This window comes from Puma concolor, chromosome E2 (assembly GCF_028749965.1).
Source record: "Puma concolor isolate L17-30 chromosome E2, mPumCon1.1.hap2, whole genome shotgun sequence".
Classification (NCBI taxonomy): Eukaryota; Metazoa; Chordata; class Mammalia; order Carnivora; family Felidae; genus Puma; species Puma concolor.
In genome coordinates, this window is record NC_141681.1 from 58,608,966 (window position 1) to 58,619,114 (window position 10,149).

Here is a 10,149-nt window from a genome sequence, read left to right on the forward strand (position 1 = left end):
AAATAACCTTCACCAGAATTACCAGTGGGTGATTCTCCAGTGGGGGGGGGGGTCTAAGGAGATGTATGGTGTGTCCCCCTCTGTGAGGGGACAATGCTGGAGCTGAGACAAGATTAAAGAGCCTGATTCAGCCACGCTAAGAGGGAGCGGCTGGTGCCTCCAAATACACGACGAAGCTATCACCTGGTCTGCAGTGAGGAAGGACAAAGTGTGTTGGAACGACAGAAATATGTCCCATATGCCAGGAGTGTGTGTGGAAGGGAATTGTTGGGAGAAGGAAAGTGACAGGCAGTCATGGACCACGTTATGGAAAGCTGCCTTGGTCCAACATCTGGATTTCTTTTTTTTTTTTTTTTTTTAATTTTTTTTCAACGTTTATTTATTTTTGGAACAGAGAGAGACAGAGCATGAACGGGGGAGGGGCAGAGAGAGAGGGAGACACAGAATCGGAAACAGGCTCCAGGCTCTGAGCCATCAGCCCAGAGCCTGACGCGGGGCTCGAACTCCCGGACCGCGAGATCGTGACCTGGCTGAAGTCGGACGCTCAACCGACTGCGCCACCCAGGCACCCCCAACATCTGGATTTCAAACTAAGAGCAGTCAGACCATGGGGGGAATTTAGTAGGGAGGTGATAATCCGCAGTTTGTAAAAGGTTTCTCTGGGACTGCAATGGAAGTGAGACTTAAGAGGGAAAAGAGATTCGCCAGCAAGTTGCTGATATAGACCAGGAAAAGTTTTAACAACTCTGATAATGGGGAAGGATATCCAAAGTAATTTCCTGTTGACTTGGATATGTGGGTGAGAGAAATGAGAGTGCCAAGGATGGTTAGTTTGGGATTAAATGGTTGTATGGTGTCCTTAATCCACATGAAGACCAGAGGAAGAAACCAAGGTGAAGGAGGAACATGATGTCCCATCTTGGGTATATTAAGGGATGAGATGCATTTCATCCCTCTAAGTAAAACCCTAGTAATGTATCACCATGTGGACAAGAATGAGCATCTCTCGGGGCACCTGGCTGTCTCAGTCTGCAAAGCATGTGACTCTTGATCTCGGGGTAGTGGGTTTGAGCCCTACATTGGATATAGAGGTTACCTAAAAGTAAAATATTAAAAAAAAAAAAAAAAAGAGGATCTTTCCACAACAAGGACTGTCATCCCAACGTATAGGTGGGGAGACTTCTATTCTTTCCTGTGTAGACTTCTGAGGTACCACCTACTAATTTCATTTGCCAGCACGAATTTTAATGTTTACTACATGTCAAGAGGTAAGGGTCTGGGGCGCCTGGGTGGCTCAGTCGGTTAAGCGTCTGACTTCAGCTCAGGTCACGATCTCGCGGTTCATGAGTTCGAGCCCCGCGTCGGGCTCTGGGCTGATGGGTCGGAGCCTGGAGCCTGCTTCCGATTCTGTGTCTCCCTCTCTCTCTGCCCCTCCCCCGTTCATGCTCTGTCTCTCTCTGTCCCAAAAATAAATAAACGTTAAAAAAAAATTAAAAAAAAAAAAGAGGTAAGGGTCTCACAAATATTAACTGACTCATCCTCATTAACAACTCTGTGAGGAAGCTACTGCTAATTCCCACTCTGCCACTGAGGGATCCGAGGCCTTCAAGAGGTTAAGAAACTTGTTGAGGTCACATGATCGTCAAGTCAGAAATGGAAATCATGGGATGCCTGGGTGGCTGGCTCCCTCTCTCTCTGCCCCTCCCCTGCTCACTCTCTCTTTCTCTCTCTCTCTCTCTCTCAAAAATGAATAAACATTTAAAAGAGAGAGAGAGAAAGAAATGGAAATCAAACATCTGGATCCACAATTCCATACTCAGCCTCAACCCGGGAACGTCTGTTTGCCACCACCCCTCACCCAAAGAGAACCCCCTCTGAACTTCATAGCATTCTCGGGCCCACATCAGCAGCATATTCCATATTCCTTCCTTCTTTTTTAATTTTTATTTACTTTTGAGAGAGAGAGCATGAGAGGGTGAGGAGCAGAGAGAGAGGGGACACAGCCCCGACGCGGGGCTCAAACTCACAAACAGTGAGATCATGACCTGAACTGAAGCCGAATGCTTAACCGACTAAGCCACCCAGGAGCCCTGATATTCTTTTCACTACAGTGAGGTGAGGGCTTGTTTCTAGGCCACCACCAAGATTCTCTGCCTCCTGCTTTCAGCCATGAACTGCCTGCTATTAAAGAGTCTGTCCTCTGGAACATAATCTTCCAGTGAGTTTTCTGCCCTGACACAATACAGCCCACTTCCCAGAGCATCCTTATTCCTTCCTGTACTGTCTACCAAAGCAACTCCAACATTTCTCCTTGATCTGAGAGTTTGGCCGTTGTTTCTTCCGGGATTCTGAGAGACACTCCAGCACCAAAACAGCCCCAACTTCTGGGGTCCTTGCTGGAGGGTTAAATCCAACGTACTGAGCAACAGAATGAATGAGATTTTGTTTATCCAGCCCTACATCCCTGCCCTCTTCATCAAACTTCCATAAATCGAATCCCCAGAGTATTCCCTTGGCCCCTGCCATACATTCCAGCTACTTACAACTCTTCATGTTCATTCCTCCCTTAGCATTCCTGGCACGTCCAGAGCCAAGATATACTGAGATTTAGGGCCAGATGGGTCTAACATCCAGGAGAGGAAGTGGGAGAAGCTCCGGAGGGGATACTTGCTGCATCGTGCACAAAATCCTCTGCAGCATCTTCCAACATGGCAGCAGAGCCAGTCACCCTTACTGGGAGAGAATGGGCCACCTCTACGCCCCAGAAGTTCCCTGGGATGTTGTAAAGTCAACATCTCCAGACGTTCCCATCCAGATGTCCCTACTCCAGTTTTCAGGACGCCAGGTTTTCCCGACCAGACCCCAATCGTAGCCTAACAGACTTATCATGGCAGAGCATTCAAGCATCTCTAGAGCTCGGCGATACTCACAATTACGTCTAAACCCTGCCATTGGATCGTGCCTTCTCTTCCACTACAGATGACAATGAGGGCTTCTTTGTAGGCTACAACCAAGTCTCTCTGGCTCTTTTAGCCATTAGCTAGTTGCTATTAACTTTTAGTCTCTCACTTTCCTTACGCAGGCACTCAGTAAAACTCAGTAACCAGGCAACTCAGCTGTCTTTCAAATATCTGAATCATCACACCTGGTCAGCACTAGTGAAATCCTTAGAAAGGGAGTTAGCTCTGTGCCCCACCTACTGATGAGAACAACATCCTCTTTACCTGTCAGTGGGGGAACCAGTCCCAAATTCCCATCTTTCCACCTGGCTTCTCAGGCTGCTCTCAAGCACAAGGTTTGCTAAGATGGTCCTCAGAGAAGTAGATGCCCAGATGAGATTAAACATTCAAGGGATTAAGGGGCATCTGGGTGGCTCAGTCGGTTAAGTGTCTGACTTAGGCTCCAGTCATGATCTCATGGTTCCTGAGTTCAAGTCCCACATTGGTCTCTGTGCTGCCAGTGGAGAGGTGCTTCAGATGCTCTGCTCCTCCCCTGCTCTCTCTCTCTCTCTCAAAAATAAATAAACTTAAAAAAACACACACACACATTCAAGGAACTTATTAGGGGAAATGACTGAAAAGAAATAGAGAAGGAGCCAGGCAGGGACAGAGTCTTCAGAAAGCAATGTAAGTCTGACTCCCCCTAGTGCACAGTGAAGGTTGAGGGAATTTTTGTAGACCTGTGTGCAGCATAAGCATGGTTCTACAGAGTGTCAGGGAGTTCTTGAGCCCACCAAAGACTTAAATCTTGGGAAAGGAAAAGAATTATTAGGATAATCAGGTGTCTGTTCACATTTAATTACATTCCTTCAGAGACAGGGCATAGACGGATGTCTGCTCTTTTCTATAACTGGCAATACTAACAATATCTTTTTTAATTTTTTAATATTTATTTATTTTTGAGAGAGAGACAGAATGTGACTGGGGGGGGGGGGTGCGGGCAGAGAGAGAGAGAGGGAGACACAGAATCTGAAGCAGGCTCCAGGTTCTGAGCTGTCAGCACAGAGCTTGACATGGGGCTCAGACTCACAAGCCATGAGTTCATGACCTGAACCAAAGTTGGACACTCAACTGACTGAGCCACCCAGGCACCCCACAACATTTCTGATTTAGCATTTTATGTGCATACTGTACAGCTTCAAAGTTATAACGTATTGTGAAAACAAACAGCAAGTGACCCACCCTTGTGTTGCAGCCATATACTGGTCAGGTGTCAGGAGCTAGTAAGAACCCAGGGAGTGGAGACCTCAGGGTCAGGTCATCTGCATTCTGTCCTGTTTTCACTGCTCTGCTCCCTCCCCCACAATCCCCCCACACTCCATTTGAATCCCAGGCCTTGCCCTCTCCCACAAGACCCCACTCTTCTAGTCCCAGTGGACTTCCTCAAGACTCTTACTTTCATGGACAAGAACACCCTCCCTGACTTCTTCTTGCTCTTTTGGACTGAAGCTAGGCGGCACAGGCATGGCTGTTGCACTGGCCCTCAAGGGTTCTCCAACTGCAGGGGTCCCATGCCGCATCTCTAACTTCTGAATGGCCTCTGACTCTCCATGCTGCCTTTACCTGGAAACATGGATCAATGCCAGATCCATGGCACTTGACTGTTCTTCCATTGGCCAGAAACTCAAGCACAACATCCTCCTCCACTGGGGTGAAGAAGAGTTCTTGGTAGATGAGTGATTAGGTAAACTTGTCTGGGCCCCATTACTGTTTCAGACCAATCTGGTGTGTTTGTTTCATTTTGTCTTTCTTCCAAGAGCTTTTTTTTTTTTTTTTTAATTTTTTTTTAATGTTTATTTATTTTTGAGAGAGACAGAGACAGAATGTGAGTGGGTTAGGAGCAGAGAGAGAGGGAGACACAGAAGCAGAAGCAGGCTCCAGGCTCTTGAGCTGTCAGCACAGAGCCCGACGCGGGGCTCGAACACACGAGCCATGAGATCATGACCTGAGCCGAAGTCGGACGCTCAACCGACTGAGCCACCCAGGCGCCCCTCCAAGAGCTTTTTACATTAAAAATTTTTTTTAATTTTGTTTAAATCTAAGTTAATTAACATATAGTGTAATAATGTTTTCTGGAGCACCTGGGTGGCTCAGTCGGTTGAGTGTCCAACTTTGGCGCAGGTCATGATTTCATGGTCTGTGCATTCGAGCCTGTGTTGGGCTCTGTGCTGACAGCTCGCGGAGCCTGGAGCCTGCTTCTGTTTCTGTGTCTCCCTCTCTCTGCCCCTCCCCCACTCACGCTCTGTCTCTGTCTCTGAAAAATAAACATTAAAATTTTTTTTCATTAAAAAAAATAATGGTTTCAGTAGAATTCATTGGTTCATCGCTTTCATACAACACCCGGTGCTCATCACAAGTGCCCTCCTTAGTACCCATCACCCATCTAGCCTATCCCCAACCCACCTCCCTCCACCAACCCTCAGTTTGTTCTCTATTGTTAAGAGTCTCTTGTAGTTTGTTCCCGTCTCCTCTTTCCCCCTCCATATGTCCATCTGTTTTGTTTCTTAAATTCCACATATGAGTGAAATCATATGATTTTTGTCTTTCTCTGACTTATTTCACTTAGCATAACACATTCTGGTTCCATCCATGTTGTCGCAAATGGCAAGATTCCATTTTTTTTATCACCAAGTAATATTCCATTGTACATACATATAACACATCTTCTATATCCACCCATCAGGCAATGGACATTTGGGCTTTTTCCATAATTTAGTTATTATTGATAGTGCCGCTATAAACATTGGGGTGCATATGCCCCTTTGAATCTGGATTTTTTTTTTAATTTTATTTTTAACGTTTTATTTATTTTTGAGACAGAGAGAGACAGAGCATGAACGGGGGAGGGGCAGAGAGAGAGGGAGACACAGAATCGGAAGCAGGCTCCAGGCTCCGACCCATCAGCCCAGAGCCCGACGCGGGGCTCGAACTCATGAACCGCAAGATCGTGACCTGAGCTGAAGTCAGACGCTTAACCGACTGCGCCACCCAGGCGCCCCTATTTTTAATTTTTTGAGGAACCATCATACTGTTCTCCAGAGTGGCTGCACCAGTTTGCATTCTGATGTGTTTGTTTTGTGTGTGTGTGTGTGTGTGTGTGTGTGTGTGTGTGTGTACGTAAATGAGATGGACTGTTGACTGCTAATTGCAAATTATCTGACTACAGCATTCCCTTCTCTGTCCAAATTTTCATTTTCACCCCAAGTGTTTCCGGGTTCCATGTATCATGCTCTACCTCCTAAAGACATGACTCCCAGAGTCAGCTTGTCTAGAGAACCAATCACACACGATTCCAGCCATTCTGGATCTTAGGGGGAGTGGCATTTTTCAGGTGGGAAAGATGTCGTGAGATGGAACTAGAGGTCACCTTCCTAGATGTGTGGTCTTGAGTTAATCTATAAAGGATCAACATTTTCAAATGGAAGTTAGATCCTATAATTGCTATGCATAAAATTTTGCAAATAAGATGTTCAGTATATCACTTATAATAAAAATGGGATATACATCTGAAAACAGGGATTGATTAAATTATACTATTACACATGAAAAGTGAGATAAAATTGGCAGTCTACAAATGAAAAGGTAATTTATACATCGTGTATGTCAACTATACTTCAATTTTTAAAAAGGTAACTTACACAAACAAAAATTATTTATTTCCATCTTAGAAAACAGCCTTTTTAAAGGTGACACAAAATTCAAGCATTAATGGAGTAATAAATTTGAATGCAACAATATTTTTAAATGGTTCATAAGACAGCCAAATTAAATTTAAAAGGCAAATGAAAAACTAGAAGTTGTATCTACAACCACAGAGAAAAGCTTATTTCTTGAAACTACTAAAAAAAAAAAAAAAAAAGGCAACAAATCAGAGAGAACTTAGCCTAATAAAAGTGGGCAAACTTTATGAACACATGAAAAGATGCTCAATCGTAGTCACAAATAAGGAAATGCAATTTAAAACTAATTTAAATACCTTTATATTCCAAATATTTTCAAACTATTTGATTATTTCTCTTTTTTTTAATGTTTATTTCTTTTTTAAGGGGGAGACAGAGAGCCAGTGGGGGAGGGGCAGACAGAAAGACACAATCTGAAGCAGGCTCCAGTCTCTGAGCGGACAGCACAGAGCCCGATGCGGGGCTCGAACCCACCAACCGTAAGATGACGACCTGCGCTGAAGTCAGATTCTTAACTGACTGAGCCACGCAGGTGCCCCATATTTGATTGTTTCTCATTGAGAATATATTCATTAGGGATATTAGGGTTTCTGGACCAAATATGGCAGACCAGGGTTTGCTCCACACAAAACCAAGCAATTCTTTTTATTTTTTTTTTTCAACGTTTATTTATTTTTGGGACAGAGAGAGAGACAGAGCATGAACGGGGGAGGGGCAGAGAGAGAGGGAGACACAGAATCGGAAACAGGCTCCAGGCTCTGAGCCATCAGCCCAGAGCCCGATGCGGGGCTCGAACTCACGGACCGCGAGATCGTGACCTGGCTGAAGTCGGACGCTTAACCGACTGCGCCACCCAGGCGCCCCAAAACCAAGCAATTCTGACACTATCTACAGATAGCATCAGATTCCGAGTATTAAGGGTTCGGTCCTACATGACAGCCTCCCCAACCCCCATCTCTCACCCCATCCCCCCACTTCCCCCCTCCCCCACTTCTGATGCCAGCCGCAAGCCACAGGCTGCCACCTGTGCTTCTGATTAACTGGCTACAGATTATAGGTGCCAACAACCTTCTTCTCAGGTTCAATTAATTTGCTAGAGCGGCTTAGAGAACACAGGGAAACACTTACCAGGTTTTTGAAGGACACGAATCAGCAGCCACATGAAGAGCTACATAGGTCCAAGTTACTCAACAAAGGAGCCTCTGTCTTCGTGGAGTCTGGGCGCAGTTTAGTGGCACGTGGGGTGTTGAGGTTTCCCAAACGTGCAAAGTCGCCATAACAGGACCAGAAGCTGGGCTCTTGGATTTTTACAGAGGCTTTATTACATAGTCATGAATGACTCAGTCACCAGCTACTGGTTGATTCAACCGTCGGCCCCTCTCCCCTCCGCAGAGGTCAGGGGGTGGGACTAAAATTTCCAACCCTCTAATCACAGGGTTGATCCTGCCGGCCACCAGCCTCTGCCCTTGGGTGGAGCCCAAAAGTCATCTTCATTAATAATGAGGCTGTCACTTCACTCCTATGGCTCTGAAGCATTTTTAGAAACCGTGGGTGAAAACCAAGCAGATCTGTGAAATAAATTTTGGTCATCTGAATGACCAAATACATATTTCATATAAATCATTATGTCGCAGGGAGAGAATTCTCAAGAGATGTTGAAGCCATCACTGTGTTACATCTAATTACCCAAAATGAGAAAAATTAGTAAACTGGACCTGAAATGGGATGTTTGTGGTGCAGGAAAACTGTGGAAAGAAATCGAGCTTTCTGAAAGATAGCATTTTGGAAGGAATCTGTTTTCCCTCCTCCTACCTTTCTGATATTGATGCAAAATAAACAAACCTTGTATTATTATTATTATTATTATTATTATTATTATTATTATTATTATCTTAAAGAAATAGGAAAAGAGTTTTATTCCAGCCCAAGTTGGGACAGCTGCCCAGGACACACAATCTTCACAAAGTAGAGTACTCTGGGGAGAAAACATTTAGTGCAGGGCAATGTATGCTGTTTTGTACATGAAAAGTTACAAATCATGACACGGCGCCTGGGTGGCTCAGGCAGTTAAGCATCTGTCTTTTGATTTCAGCTCCGGTCAAGATCTCATGGTTTGTGAGTAAAAGCCCTACATCGGGCTCACTGCTGTCAGCCTGGGGCCTGCTTTGGATCCTCTGTCTCCCTCTCTCTCTGCCCCTCCCCTGCCTCTCTCTCAAAAATAAATAAACATTAAAAAAGAAAAAGATGTAAACGCATTCTAATAATAAGACCATGACTACCGGGGGCGATGGCTGCCATGCTGTCTACAATACTCCATTCAAGGTGCTTCTTTCCATGTTAGGTTTACAACACCATCCAGGACTGGATGAAGAAGGGAAGGGAGCTGTGTACAGCTCTGACACGGTAGGGTCCTACCAGAGAGACGCCTTCAAGTCCAGAGGCTCAGCAAGTGCCCTGCTACAGCCCCTGCTTGACAACCAGGTTAGTTTTAAGACCACGCAGAATGTGGAGCATATCCCACTGTCCTTGGACATAGCCATGATGCGGCTGGTGAAAGACGCCTTCATTTCCGCAGCTGAGAGGGACGTGCACACTGGGGATGCACTCACAATCTGCATCGCGACCAAGGAGGGCATTAGGGAGGACACTGTTTCCCCAAGGAAGGGTTGATTTGTGTGCTGTTATCGTTAATCACTGCAAAACTGGTTGACTTTGGGTACACCTGGGTGGCTCAGTAGGTTAAGCGTCCAACTTTGGCTGAGGTCGTGATCTCAAAGTTCATGGGTTCTAGCCCCGTATCAGGCTGTCTGCTGTCATTGCAGAGCCTGCTTCAGATCATCTGTCTCCCTCTCTCTCTCTCTCTCTCTCAAAAATAAATATCTCTCTGCCCCTCCCCCACTCACACTCTCCCTCTCTCTCAAAAATAAATAAATATTTTTTTAAAAACTGGTTAATTTTTGGGGCGCCTGGGTGGCGCAGTCGGTTAAGCGTCCGACTTCAGCCAGGTCACGATCTCGCGGTCCGTGAGTTCGAGCCCCGCGTCAGGCTCTGGGCTGATGGCTCGGAGCCTGGAGCCTGCTTCCGATTCTGTGTCTCCCTCTCTCTCTGCCCCTCCCCCGCTCATGCTCTGTCTCTCTCTGTCCCAAAAATAAATAAATACGTTGAAAAAAAAATTAAAAAAAAAACTGGTTAATTTTTAAATAAATATTTAAAATTTTTTTAAAGAAAAGGGGCGCCTGGGTGGCTCAGTCGGTTGAGCATCTGACTTCGGCTCAGGTCATGATCTTGCAGTTCGTGGGTTCAAGCCCCACATTGGGCTCTGTGCTGACAGCTCAGAACCTGGAGCTGCTTCAGACTCTGTACCTCCTTCCCTCTCTGCCCCTCCCCCACTCATGCTCTGTCTCTCTCTCTCTCTCTCTCAAAAATAAATATTAAAAAAAATTTTTTTTAACTGGTTAATTTTGTATCTT

At 45.5% G+C, this 10,149-nt stretch overlaps 1 pseudogene; it reads left to right on the top strand.

Moving 5' to 3' along the window:
- Window positions 1–8,950: 8,950 nt before the first annotated feature.
- LOC147573825 (proteasome subunit beta type-1 pseudogene) lies at window positions 8,951–9,349 on the top strand (annotated as a pseudogene).
- Window positions 9,350–10,149: the final 800 nt, after the last annotated feature.